Consider the following 12901-nt stretch of genomic DNA (forward strand, 5'->3'; position numbering starts at 1 on the left):
CTCATTACAGCAAAAAGTAATTTATTTATGTAATTTTATTGCTGCCAAGTTAGATTGCTTGTAAGGATAACTGCATCAAATACTTTAATTTGGCTGGCAACACTTCCTTTTATTTCTTTCATTGTCTTTGTAGCCTTGCAAACCAAAATATTTTGTCCTGCAGGTTCACCTTCGAAACGAGGTCTTTGTTTCCGCAGAGCGGTGGGAATGGCTCCTGTCGAAAAAAAAGACTCTCTGTTCATGAAAGAGCTGACTAAGGCGGTGTGGGGGTTGCGGACATTCGTGGTCGCAGCGTGACTGGTGCAACGTGCCGCCCGTTTCCCAATAGCAAGGACCCGGGGATGGTGCCCAAGAAGCGTGCCCTTACACCGAGGAAGCGGCCCGCCGTTGGTATTGAGAGTCTTTGCTGGGGTACCTATTTTTGCTAAGTGCATATTAACCAGTTTTCACCTCATTGCATTTAAGCTTACCAAAAAATGTAAACATATGGTACACTTTCAGGTGCATTCGACCACTTCATAGGTCAAGCGGACAACGACGTGCCGGCAAAAACCCGATCCTTGAAGAAGAACCAGTTTATTGCAGAGATGCTTAAAGACTTGAAATGAAAGCGTATCTCTGCAATAAACCTGTTCATGATTCAGCTCTGCATGTGTATTTTTGTACTCAAATGTGGCAATAAATTCCTTACAAAGCAGAAACAACACTGTCTCCATGCAAAGAGAAGCCGGAAAAAGCTACAAGGGCATTCACCCCAGCAAATGTTTGTGTTCGCACGTGTAAACAAGCGAAACAAAAGTTATTTCGGCTTTTTATATGGGGATGTAAAATATATGGGTTTAGTGACACCATATGAAATCCCTATATGAAAGAAGCCGTATATGTTACCCCTAAATCCCCGTTTCCCCATATACCCATAAACAAAATTGCCATATATATGGGCCCCATAAGATCCCATATATGGTGATTTTTGGTAGGGATAGGTTGTCAAGAAGAAGGTGTATTTGCAAAAAACACCTTAGTAACCGGCACAGTGGCGGTTTATGGCGCAAATCAGCCCACCCAAAACTCCAAACTCGTCTCTCTTCTCTTCCTCTCATCAGTACTTCAACAGCAGCACACACCTAGATAAAGAGAGATGGGACGTACCTGGATATTCACATGTGATAATTGCCAGCACCAGGCGACACTGGCCAAGGTACGCTACATTATTTAACCAGGGGCGCTTCCTTACCCACCTCCTAAAAATATTACGCATCAACCATCAAAAAGTACGGTCGCATGGGCAATGAAGTTGTAACACTACAACATTACTTCGCACTGGAGAGATAAGTGCTTATAGTAATCATAATGTGTCTGCGAGTAGTTGCGATTAAAAAAAACTGCAGTGTCAAAATATTTTTTCATTGCTCTGGTACTAAATATTTTGACCACAGCACCTGTTATCGCGGCTGTAGTGATGGTAGGCATCATATAATAAAGGTGTGGTCTCGTTGGCAGTAATAGTTATATTACCCTGCTCTTAATACCTGAATAACCATTTTAATATGATTTTTATGTGTCCGATATTGGTGGTCTCTACTAAATACAGTAAGAAAATTATTTTATGTTATTTATAATAAATATTTTTCCAGCGTTGCATGCCATGGCAGCTTCTAGGAATATTGCGCATTTTAATTCTAAACCCTTGGAGTGAACACGGTACTAAAGGTTAACTTAAATGATTGCGCTAAAAAAAGGGGGGGGACACGGACGGAGTTAGGACAGACACACACGACGCAACCGCGTGAGGATACACACATTGCGCCGTGTGTCTCTGTCCTCACTCCGTCCGTGTGCCCCCCTTTTTTTAGCGTAATCATTTTATTTAACAATGGAGTACCAACGTGCCCAGGACGGTACCCTTATGAAGTAATAAAGGTATTAGGGATTGAACACTTGAACGAGGACTACTATTAGACATTATTAATAAACCACTAGTCGTGCTCGCAAGTAAATTTCAGTGGCCAAATATATTTGAAGCATTGCTCTATGCTCAACATGTTGCCGCCGGCGAATGTTATCGCGCCTCGTCGTGAGGTTAGGCGCCAGTCCTTAAAAAATTTAGGTGCATAAGCTGGTAAATTTGATGATTACTACGGCCCTCCGTACTTGAATGATCAGTGCTATTATGAAATATAGTAAGTCGGACAGTGGTGTGGCAAGTTAATTGCATTGACAAAAAAATGACCTTTATCTCCTGCAATAATATTTTCACACCAGTACTAGCTATCGCGACTACAATTGATATTACGCATCATACCTTAAAAACCTTTGGTGGCATTGGCAGTGAAGTATAAATAAAATAATTGTTCTTTCTACTTGAATAATCACCGCTAATAAGAAAAATAACGTGTCCGAGAGTTTTGGCTGCTTATAAATTGCACTTATCACAATTCGTGCAATGCTCAGGGTCTCTATTTTTCGTTGAATAAATATTTCATGAACATAAGAATTTGAAGGAAGCTTTTTATTTTAGGTTTCAAATGCCTTCACGTGCTTACGGTTGACAGAGTGGTTGAGTTTGCTTTCATGTTATTGATGTTTCATGAGGCTTGATTGCCCCAGTTTGAAAGACTGCCCTATTTTTGTCTGCTTAAACGGCATAATAATTTTCTGGCAACAAACAACTACAGAAAATATGGCGGACATGACTATGCTGACTAGCATTTACTATGAAGCTACAATAAGGCTTGTTTTTCAGGCCCTCTCTGTGATTGAATGAGGAGGTGTGACGTAATTTAAACTGTTTGCGTGAACGTTTACTTGACACAATGGCAAGGTCAGCCTCATAAGTGGCTCTATTTTGCGCAACCGGCTTGCAAATAGCGGCTCCAATTGCCGTGAAATAGTGCAAACAATTTCGTCAATGTTGGGTGCCATGAAATTTCCGTGAGTTTTCACCAGGTCCACTTTTGCAAGACAGGCAGTTTAAAAGTTTTTACAGAAACAATTGAATATTTCGACTGTTTCCAAAGTGGGCGATGACGGAGCATAAAAATACCGTCCCCTATTTTGTTTTGTTTGGCAACAAAACAGGAATTTTACGTTTGACGTAACAGAAACAGCAATCGCAAGTAGCAGCATTTCTAGTGCAAAGAACCAGAGCTACGCATTTGTCTACACTCATCCAAGTATAATGGGGGTCGCATGATTGATTTCGATAGAACTACAAAAAATTGTACGCTTCAATCAGTACTCCACTTTATTAAATAAGCTGTTCGATCTTTACAAGTCAGTGGATCAGTGTCATCAGTACGCTTTGCCGTTATCAGGCGCAGCGTGTCACTCTCCGTACAGGTCATACAATTGATAGTCAAGGCCGTATTGTTCTGTGCTGATGGCATAAAAATGTAACACAGCAGCAGACGATAGCGTGGTGACGGCGACGGTAAGGAATGTGAAAATGCAACAAGGTTGTATTGAAGCTCAGAGCTTCATTGTGAATTTCTTGTAACTCACTTATTAAAACCACCCGGTGACTGGGTATCATTCGCTAAAGTTAGCTTGTTTATTTTATGGTGTTTGTTTTCACGCCTGCCGAGCTGATTCGGGCGTGAGCGGCGTGAGCAGAATTGATGGAAGCTGAGTTTGTCCGACCCACTTTTGTGTTCACCCGTCGAGCAGTCCCGGAGAGCACTTTCAAAAAAGCGTTGTAACCCACCAGAGTTTAATGCGACGTCGGCTTTCGAAGGTGAATTTTGTTTATTTCATTTGTGAAACTGCCGGAGGGGGGAAAATGACTTTTTAGGGACAGCGATTACCGCGATGAGAATGCCCTCAGCGGACGGTAGCAGGAGGGCAGTCAAGGGGTAAAGGTAGAAAGAGGTCATCGGACTGTCCATCTGCCATGGCTGGAAGCTCAAAGATACTTGGTGAAGTATCAATTTGCTCCACATGTGACCCTGGCGAATCGGTGGCTCGGATACGTACATGCGTAGGCGACACGGCTTTCTTATGCACTCAACATGTTTACAAACCAAAGGAATTTTGGTAGCGCGGTGCACAATTATAGGCATGCACGGTGTGGACAATAGTTAGACAGGAGCCGCCAGAGAGCGGATGACCATCGTAAGGTATGCGTTTATTTGGTTGGATTTTTGTTTGTTATAGGTGTGTTTTGCAGAACACCTCCATGTTAATGTATGAGGGTGAGAGGTGGGTGAGCGCGACTATTTTGTACCCACCTAGCTCTGTCACTGTGGCCAATTACTTACCTAGGGAGGGTTATTCAATGAGGCATCGGCACTCTGAATTTGGGACTGCCCTTTTGTGGGCCTCATTTTTGGTGGTAAAACAGGCGACTTTGTTGTTTCCGGGGGAAGGGAGAGGGGAGCCCTGCACAACGCGGTCCTTGGGCTACTACTTTTATACGATTACGAGCTTTCAGAGTTGAAATACCTAGTGTATATAAAGTTTTCACATTGTAAATCTCGCTTGCACGAGGAGGCTATTGTTCGCTAGGTCCCGTCGTCCACGAGCTAGGTTTCATCTGATCATCGCTCAGATCATCGGGTGACTGATCCAGCCGAAGCGGGTCACATGTATTTTTTCGTATTTTACCTCCAATGATGTTACCTAAAGGGAATAAATGAAACAAATATATATATCTATTACGATTCTGTGATGGTGAAGTATATGAAGTATTATGTGGGATGCTGTGTGATGAAATATAATTGTGTTGAAGAATAATCTGAGATGTGTAATAGTGAAGTATAAGGGTATAAAAAGTAAAATGTGTGATGAATTACAATTGTGTGATGCTGAATATGAAGTATATTATGCGTAAATTTTTGACCGCTAATAAAGTGCCCTAACAAAATATAATTCATGATTTTTCTTTCCCGCAATAATCTGCCGACGGCGCTTGCTATCGCATCTCCCACTGACATTATGCACCCCACCTGAAGAAGTGTGTCGCGTTGGGAGTAAACTATTATGATTACAACTAGCATTTGTGCTTGGCTGCCTAGTGCTGATAGAAACTATAAAGTTACCGAGAGTAACAGCCGATAGTAAATTGCCGTTACGAAATATTTCTTGAGGGAACGTCTTAGACAGAATATCCTGCTGGTAGCGCTTGTTCTGGCGCCGCCTTGTCATATAAGGCATCATACCTTAAAATGTGGGAGCATTGGCAACGAACATTTATTAATTTAACGAGTACTTCACAGGTTCATTCATTCATTCATTCATTCATTCATTCATTCATTCATTCATTCATTAATTCATTCTTTCAAATTGTTTATAATAAGGAGTTTATACTGAGGTAAAACGGGCCCGCCAGAGCCATCAGGTGGGCTGTGCGGTGTCGTTTGGCAGCAACGGCCTTCACTCCTGTAAAAAGCACTAATTGACATTGATAATTCAATGGGGAAGCCAAAAGGACAAGTAAACAAAAACAAAAAGGGAGAAAACTAATAAACATAAAAGGGAGACGAAAAATGTAATTAAAAATATACCACCGAAAAGAGAAAAGACCAAGACACAGAGACAAACACAAACAAAACTACAATAACCAACATGAGTTCTAGCCACATGGGTGGCATTTTCCTTATTTCCAAAAAGCAATTAGTAAACAAAGGAATAACAAAGTTTCACAGCACACACATACATTTTTCAGCATAATGTTAATGCTAGAATAACAGCACGCAAGTGCTTCCGCGTATTTGAAGAGACCACTTCTACAGGCAATTCGTCAAAGATACCAGGTACAAATATGGCCATGCCGCCTTTCCGTAATAGGTGCGGACCCTCGGCGTTATGTTTCGAGGTATGTGCGGCGGAGGTAAAGTCAAACCCGTTTATAGCGAACTGCAATATGCACCGCGATTTGTTCGATATATCCAATAGTTCGATATAGCCGAACCCGCCTATAACGAGCTTATTGTTCCTCAACTCCACCATCCCAGCATGCAGAAACGAACACAGTAAAGTAGCCATTAACCATACCCAAAATAATCCGTTTATTGCAATTGATAAAGCTTCTTTCCGCCTTACCTGTCTACCTTGCAAAAAAAGCGGGTATTTTTGTTTTCACTTTCGTTTTGGCGGGTACAACTAGCATTGCATTCTCTACACGAAACAGTGTTTGGAGCAGTACGAGTCGGCGTTCTCCAAAATCGAGGAAGCATTGGCGGAGCACATCGACTGCCGAAAGCGCTTCACTATAAGCATCGGACGGCTTTCACTCGCGACATCATCGGCAACGTTGGCAAGCTCTTCCAACAGTTCACCGATGCTGCTGTCTTGGTCCGGACTCGCTGACTGGGCGGGTTCCGTCGTAAGTCCCACGCGCAGGAAATAGTTACGGAAAGTGTCACCGTCCCGTCGCTCTGTGCAAGGCGCAATGTCGCAGTCGCGGCTCTGGTCGCGCCCAATCAACATCTCAATCGCCGCTCCGAGACCATGCATTTCGGCGGCCATTCTAGGTGCGCGGACTTCGATATATCGGATGTGAACTTCGTTATAAGGAATATGTTTCCCATGTGTTTCCGTAACTGAATTGTTTTTGTTCGAAATATAGCATATTTCGCTCTATCCGGGTTCGTTATAGCCGGGTTTGACTGTATAGGTTTAAAATTTCCCTTTCCCTACCCGTAGTCCAGAAATACGTAATTTGTTTAGGTATCGCAGCCGTTGAAAAGCGGCACATGCCAGACCGAAGACCACTAAAACCCAAAATTTGAGCTGGAAGAAGACGAACACGAACGCAGTAGGCTGTCTTTTGCATCTTCTGTGTGCGTTTTGACCTTTTTACTTTAGTTTAACCTCACAGTTCCCTATACTGCGACGTGCTGTCACCGTTTAATTGCCTAAAGACGCCTGCAAGGCAGGTGACACACGTCAAAGGGTTCCTTCACCACCGCGAACCGGCCCCTCTGTCCGGTGGGTTCCTGTCGCCGGATTTGTTTTATAGCGCCTTTAGGGACGCCCTCGCTTTGAAGATGACGTCCACAAGGGGTCAACAACACGTCCCGCCGGCCGTTCCAGGTGAGGGGCTTCCGAACTTCCGCAAGAAAAACCACCCTCGAAGGTGCACTCTGTCACCGAGGAGCAAGAGGACACCGCAGCCGTTCCCGATGAACTCGAAGCGATGAACGAGACAACGTTTACAGTAGGCAAATACAAGAAAAAGCGACCGGCTGGAATACCCGTGAAGTTTCAGCCAACGCAACGAGGGCGCTCCCTGTGGAGAATAAATCCGAACCTCTTTGCCTTAGCAGTCGTGGCGTCCACTCAAGAAAATGTACTGACACATCGCATGAACAAGGACGGAAGCCTCATCATTACGGTGTCAACACTTGCTGGAGCCAATCGCCTCCTAGAATCACGGAAATCGCTGATATGACCATAAAAGCTTGTGTTCCTGGTGCCTACAAAGCGAATTTTGGCAACATACTCGGCGTGCCTCTCAGACTACACCGGATAGAACTTCTGGAGTATCTACGGCGACCAAGGTGTGTTATCTGGGAGGCGATAGGTCTCTTCGTTCCCGGTGTAAACGGGGCATTCACAGAGTCGCGACGAGGATCAGTGATTCTGGAGTTTGCGAATGACTCCCTCTTGCCCAGGCGTGGATACCTTGGGTTTTGTAGCTACCCTAAACATAAAATAATGGGTGCAGCTACGCAGTGCATTCAATGCCAACGACACGGGCACATTGCCAAGCACTGTGTGCTGCAAAGTTTGTTCTGGGGCACATTCCCACGTAGTCTGCACATCACAGTCCCGTCCATGATGCGCCAAATGTTATGGCTCGCACCCGGCATCGTACCGATCATGTCCAAAGAAAAAAGGTACCAACCTCACTCGGGGCATACAACAAATGCCAGGCACAAATACCAGGCGACAGGATGCACCCCCTAACCCGGAAATGGTATTTACTCCAACCTACGTCCTCCAAACAGATGCGTCTATGCAAACCAGGACGGTTGCACCTGATGATGATGATGGTTGGTGTTTCATGGCGCAAGGCTAACGAGGCTAAAGAGCGCCAGAAAAGAAGTTATATAATGAAGCGAAGTGATTACCACAAAAAGGTAGGTATAAAAACATGTAAACGGAACATAGTAAAATCAATAAAGGTAATGGTGATGGCTGGTGTATAGGGCCAGATTTGATTATGCGTGATATGAGTAAGGTTTAAAAACTTAACATCTGACAAATGCTCAAACACACGTTTCAGGGAAAGCATGGCATTGTCACCAAGAAACAGCGATGGATGTAGAGAAATATGGTGTCTGTAGAGTTCTCTGAAGTGTTTGTGTCGTGTTGTGTGAAGTGCCTTGCATGTTATTAGTATGTGCACTACGGATAGGGCCTCTCCGCACCTGCTGCACTGGGGTCTAGGAGATCCCGTCAGCAGATACGAGTGAGTTACATGGGTGTGCCCTATCCGTAGCCTACCCAAGGCGACTTCCGAATGTCTGTTGTGCGAGTCAGATGTGTACCGTCCCAAGTGTGGCTTTATTACATGTAGTTTGTTGTCTGTCTGTTCGTCCCAGAGTGTTTGCCATGTTCTTCGCAGGTGTTGTCTTATGTGTGGCTTTAGGTCTGTGTAGGGTACCGTTGTAATGTCCACAGTGTTCCTGAGTGCAGCAGCAGCAGCCCTCTCGTCTGCCAACTCATTCCCAGCGATCCCAGCGTGCCCTGGAACCCAGCAGAGGAGCAGCTGATGCTTCTTTGCATACACAGACATGATAGTGTTAAATACAAGATTAACTATGTGGTTTTTGGGGGGTGTATGCCATGACAGTGCGCGAACAACACTCAAGGAATCTGTGTAGCTGATGGACTTTGGTATTTGATTTTCAAGTATGTGTCGTACAATCATTAAAATTCCGTATGCTTATGCTGAAAAAATTGTTGTGTGCACGCTCATGTTTCTGGCTGCATTAAAATTTGGACCACGAGCAGCGCAGGACACCATAGTGGAGGTTTCAGAAGCGTCACTGTAGAATTCAGCACGTGGGTATTTGAACTGCAAAGAAAGAAAGTGCTGCAGTATTGCAGCTCGCGGTACCCGATTTTTGTCAAGCTTTATAAAAGAAAGGTCACGGAACACAGGGCGAACTTGCCAAGGCGGTAAAATGTTTAAAGAGGATGACTTGTACACTTCTAAAAACGAAGCACTCAGATCCGAGGCTCGCTCTCTCGCTCGAAGTGAAAAAGGCGGAGTAACGGACGGGCGATTTACAAACAGCACAGATGTGGATGTATCGTTAAGGACAGGATAAAAAGGGTGGTTATTCTGAGATGAAATTGTAAAGGCATAAATTAAGTCCATGTACGTTCGCTGGTTCTCAAGGCTCCACTTATTACATTCAACATATAGACTGTCAACAGGGCTAGTGCGAAAAGCACCCGACGCAAGCCGTAGCCCCAAGTGTAGTGCTGGGTCAAGCATTCGCAATGCTGTTTCACTCGCCACCCCATATACCACACTGCCATAGTCCAAACGAGACCCAACCAAAGCGGTATAGAGCCGTAGTAGGAGTTCTTTGTCGGAACCATACGAATGGTGGGAGAGAACCTTCAGGATATTCATTGTTTTAAGACATTTATATTTAAGTTTCTTGATGTGTGGAATGAATGTGAGTTTCTGGTCAAACACAACACCTAAAAACTTGTGCTCCTTGTTCACAGGAAGCGACACGCCATTAAGTGTAATGTCTGGGTCTGGAAGGATCCCGCGCTTCCTAGAGAACACAACGCAGGAGCTTTTTGCAGGATTCAATTTCAAACCATGCTTGTATGCCCAGCTGGCAAGTTTCTTGACGCCGAGCTGGACTTGACATTCGCATACTGACATATTACAAGATTTAAACGATATCTGCACGTCATCTACATATATAGAGCAAGAAATAGTAGGCGGCAGTGGCTTCCCAAGGGAGTTCATCTTTACTATGAAGAGAGTGCAGCTTCGAACTCCACCTTGCGGCACGCCATTTTCCTGCACGTGTACCTTTGACAGTGCAGAACCAACTCTGACGCGAAAGGTTCTCTCCGACAAATAACTAATAACGGTATGTAACATGTTACCGGAGACACCGAACGACTTAAGGTCAGTAAGTATGCCATAAAGCCATGCGTTGTCATAGGCCTTCTCTATGTCAAAAAACACCGTAAGACAGAATTGTTTGTGAATGAAGGCATCCTTAATTTATGACTCTAGTGCCACCAGTTGATCGTTTGTGGATCTCCCTGCTCTGAAGCCTGCCTGGCAGCTCTCAAGAAGACCGTTGTACTCCAAAAAGTACACAAGCCTCCGGTTTATCATCTTCTCGAGAAGCTTGCACATGCAGCTGGTCAGGGCAATGTGTCGATAGCTAGCGGGAGAAGAAGGGTCCTTCCCTTCTTTCAAAAAAGCTACAAATATGGCCTCCCTCCAAGACTTTGGAATGTGCCCCGAAAGCCATAACTTGTTGAAAAGGTGAAGAAGTGTTACAAGAGTGTCTGTGTGTAAGTTCTGTAATATTGTATATGTAATGTTGTCTGGGTCTGGAGCTGAGGGTTTACACGCGCTGAGAGCACCCCTCAGCTGATGAAGTGTGAACTCAGAGTCATAAGAAGTCGCTGACCTGTCATTGTCATGACAGGCCCGAGCAGATGGACTGCTCGGGCCTGAACCTATATACGTTAATGAAGTGGGGAAATGGTCAATACCATATGGGTCCGTGCCCACACCCCACTCAATACATGGAAAGAGAATTGCAGAGCCAATAGCCAGGTCAAGATGTGAGTATGTGTTGTGACCTATGTTATTGTATGTAGACTGTTTATTGTTGAAAAGGCATGCTCCAGAGGATGTAAGAAACCTCTCTAACAGGCGACCTCGGGCATCCGTACGAGAAGAGCCCCAACGAGAATTGTGAGCATTAAGGTCGCCTGTTAGAAAGTATGGTTCGGGCACCTGGTCCACCAGCGCCTCGAAGTCAGAGCTCAAAAGTGTAACATATGGAGGAATGTATATGGAGCATATCGTTACCAACCTATTAAATATTATTAAGCGTATTGCTACAGCCTCAAGGATAGTGTTTAAAGTGACAGGGTGGCATGCTAAGGCTTTCCGGACCAATATCGCCACACCGCCAGAAGAGTGTGCGCAGCCATCCCTGTCTTTCCTGTATACGAGGTAATTATTCAAGAAATTTGCGTGTTTAGAATTCAAATGTGTTTCCTGAACACACATTACACTTGGCTGATTGGTATGCAGAATCTCATACACGTCGTCAAGAATATTCAGAAGGCCTCTGCAGTCCCATTGTACTATGTTCTCTCTTCCCATTATGAAGTGTTCGGAGCTACTGGACTGTGTGGTTTATGTGTCGTCTTTCGGGGCTGTGACTCTCGTCTTTTTTTGGTTTGTCGGGAGGCTTTGGCGTCGGGACGCATTCCTTGCGGTGCACTGCAGACAAGGACGGACCTACGTCCATTTCATCCTCGGATGTCCTCGGAGCGCCTGAGGGATCAGGCTCCTTGGACCGCGAACCCTTTGGGGCGCGCTTTTCCTTGCCCGCAACCACCGATGGATTCAGGAACGCCCCGGATGGCGCAGGTGGTGCGGTGTGGGTGGGAGCTGCCGCTGGCTCCCCCATGTCCATCTCCTCTGCGCCCTCGTCTGTGGTTTGGGACGGTGGAGTGGAAGTGGAAGATGCAGCATCGCTTCCAGCAGACGTGGTTGCCCCCACAACCGCTGCTGGCTCAACGAGCGTTGCGGAGGCGGGTTGGGCTGCCTGAGGCAACCCAGGGGGGGTCGGGGGCGGGACCAAGTCCGACTCGCGGTACTGGGTCCCCGCAGAAACCAGACGCCGCTCCACCCCCCGGCGAGCTGCGTCGGCGCACCTCCCAAGAGGGAAAGAGGCGAACCTCTTCCGCGCCTCTCGGAAGGTGATGTTTTCAGTGACCTTGATGTTAATGATTTTCTTTTCTAATTGAATTTTTTCACAGCTGCGGGACAATGCTGCGTGCGGCCCCTGAAAGTTTGCACAAGTGAAGGTAGTAGAGTCACAGTTTTTAGTAGGGTGGTCATGTGCGGCGCATTTCGCGCAGGTCGTTTTGCCGCGACAAGAAGTTGTAGCGTGCCCTAATCGCTGGCACTTGTAGCAGCGGCCTGGGGTAGGTAAATACGGACGTACACCACACCTAATGAAGCCAGCATTGATATGCTCAGGAAGATTTGATTTGTTGAATGTCAAGAATATATGCTTTGTGGGGATTTTCTTATTGTCTCGTCTGATGGTTACACGCCTCACTGCAGTTACACCCTGATCTTTCAGGCCTTCCAACAGATCAGCTTCGGTTCCATTCAACAAATCGGTCTCCGAGATCACACCCTGAGAGATGTTGAGGCTACGATGGGGAGTGACTCTGATGGCCAGATCTGCCTTGCAGGTTTGCGGCAGGAGGTTAGTGGCTTGTTGCTGCGTCTTGACATTGACTAGGACTTCACCGGTACGGAGTTTCGTAGCATCGAACGATTTTCCGAGGATGCCTTCCAGGAACTTAGTGATCAAGAATATGGACATGGAAGAAACAGGGTTTGTTTTGTCAACTGCCTCGATAACCAAGAATCGAGGATAGTTGTCGGGTTTCGGAATGTGGATTGTTGGAAGGAATGGAAAGGAAACTTCGGTGCGGCCCCTTTTCGGGGGCCGATCAGGTCGGGGGGGGGGGGTTCGATTTCTCCTAATGGCAGAGGGAAAAGCAGGAAGACGGGGGGTACTTTCTTCTTTGACCTTACCCTGGTAGTCAAAGAGGTCCCGGAGCTCACTGCCTGGTGAACATACAGGGAGCCCATCCGCCGGAGCTTGACCTGGGCTCCGACGACCACCGTACGTGGTTTCTAACCCTCCACCTA

This window comes from Haemaphysalis longicornis, unplaced genomic scaffold, assembly GCF_048455015.1.
Source record: "Haemaphysalis longicornis isolate Haplotype H1 unplaced genomic scaffold, Haemaphysalis longicornis Haplotype H1 scaffold_8, whole genome shotgun sequence".
In the NCBI taxonomy this organism is placed as follows: domain Eukaryota; kingdom Metazoa; phylum Arthropoda; class Arachnida; order Ixodida; family Ixodidae; genus Haemaphysalis; species Haemaphysalis longicornis.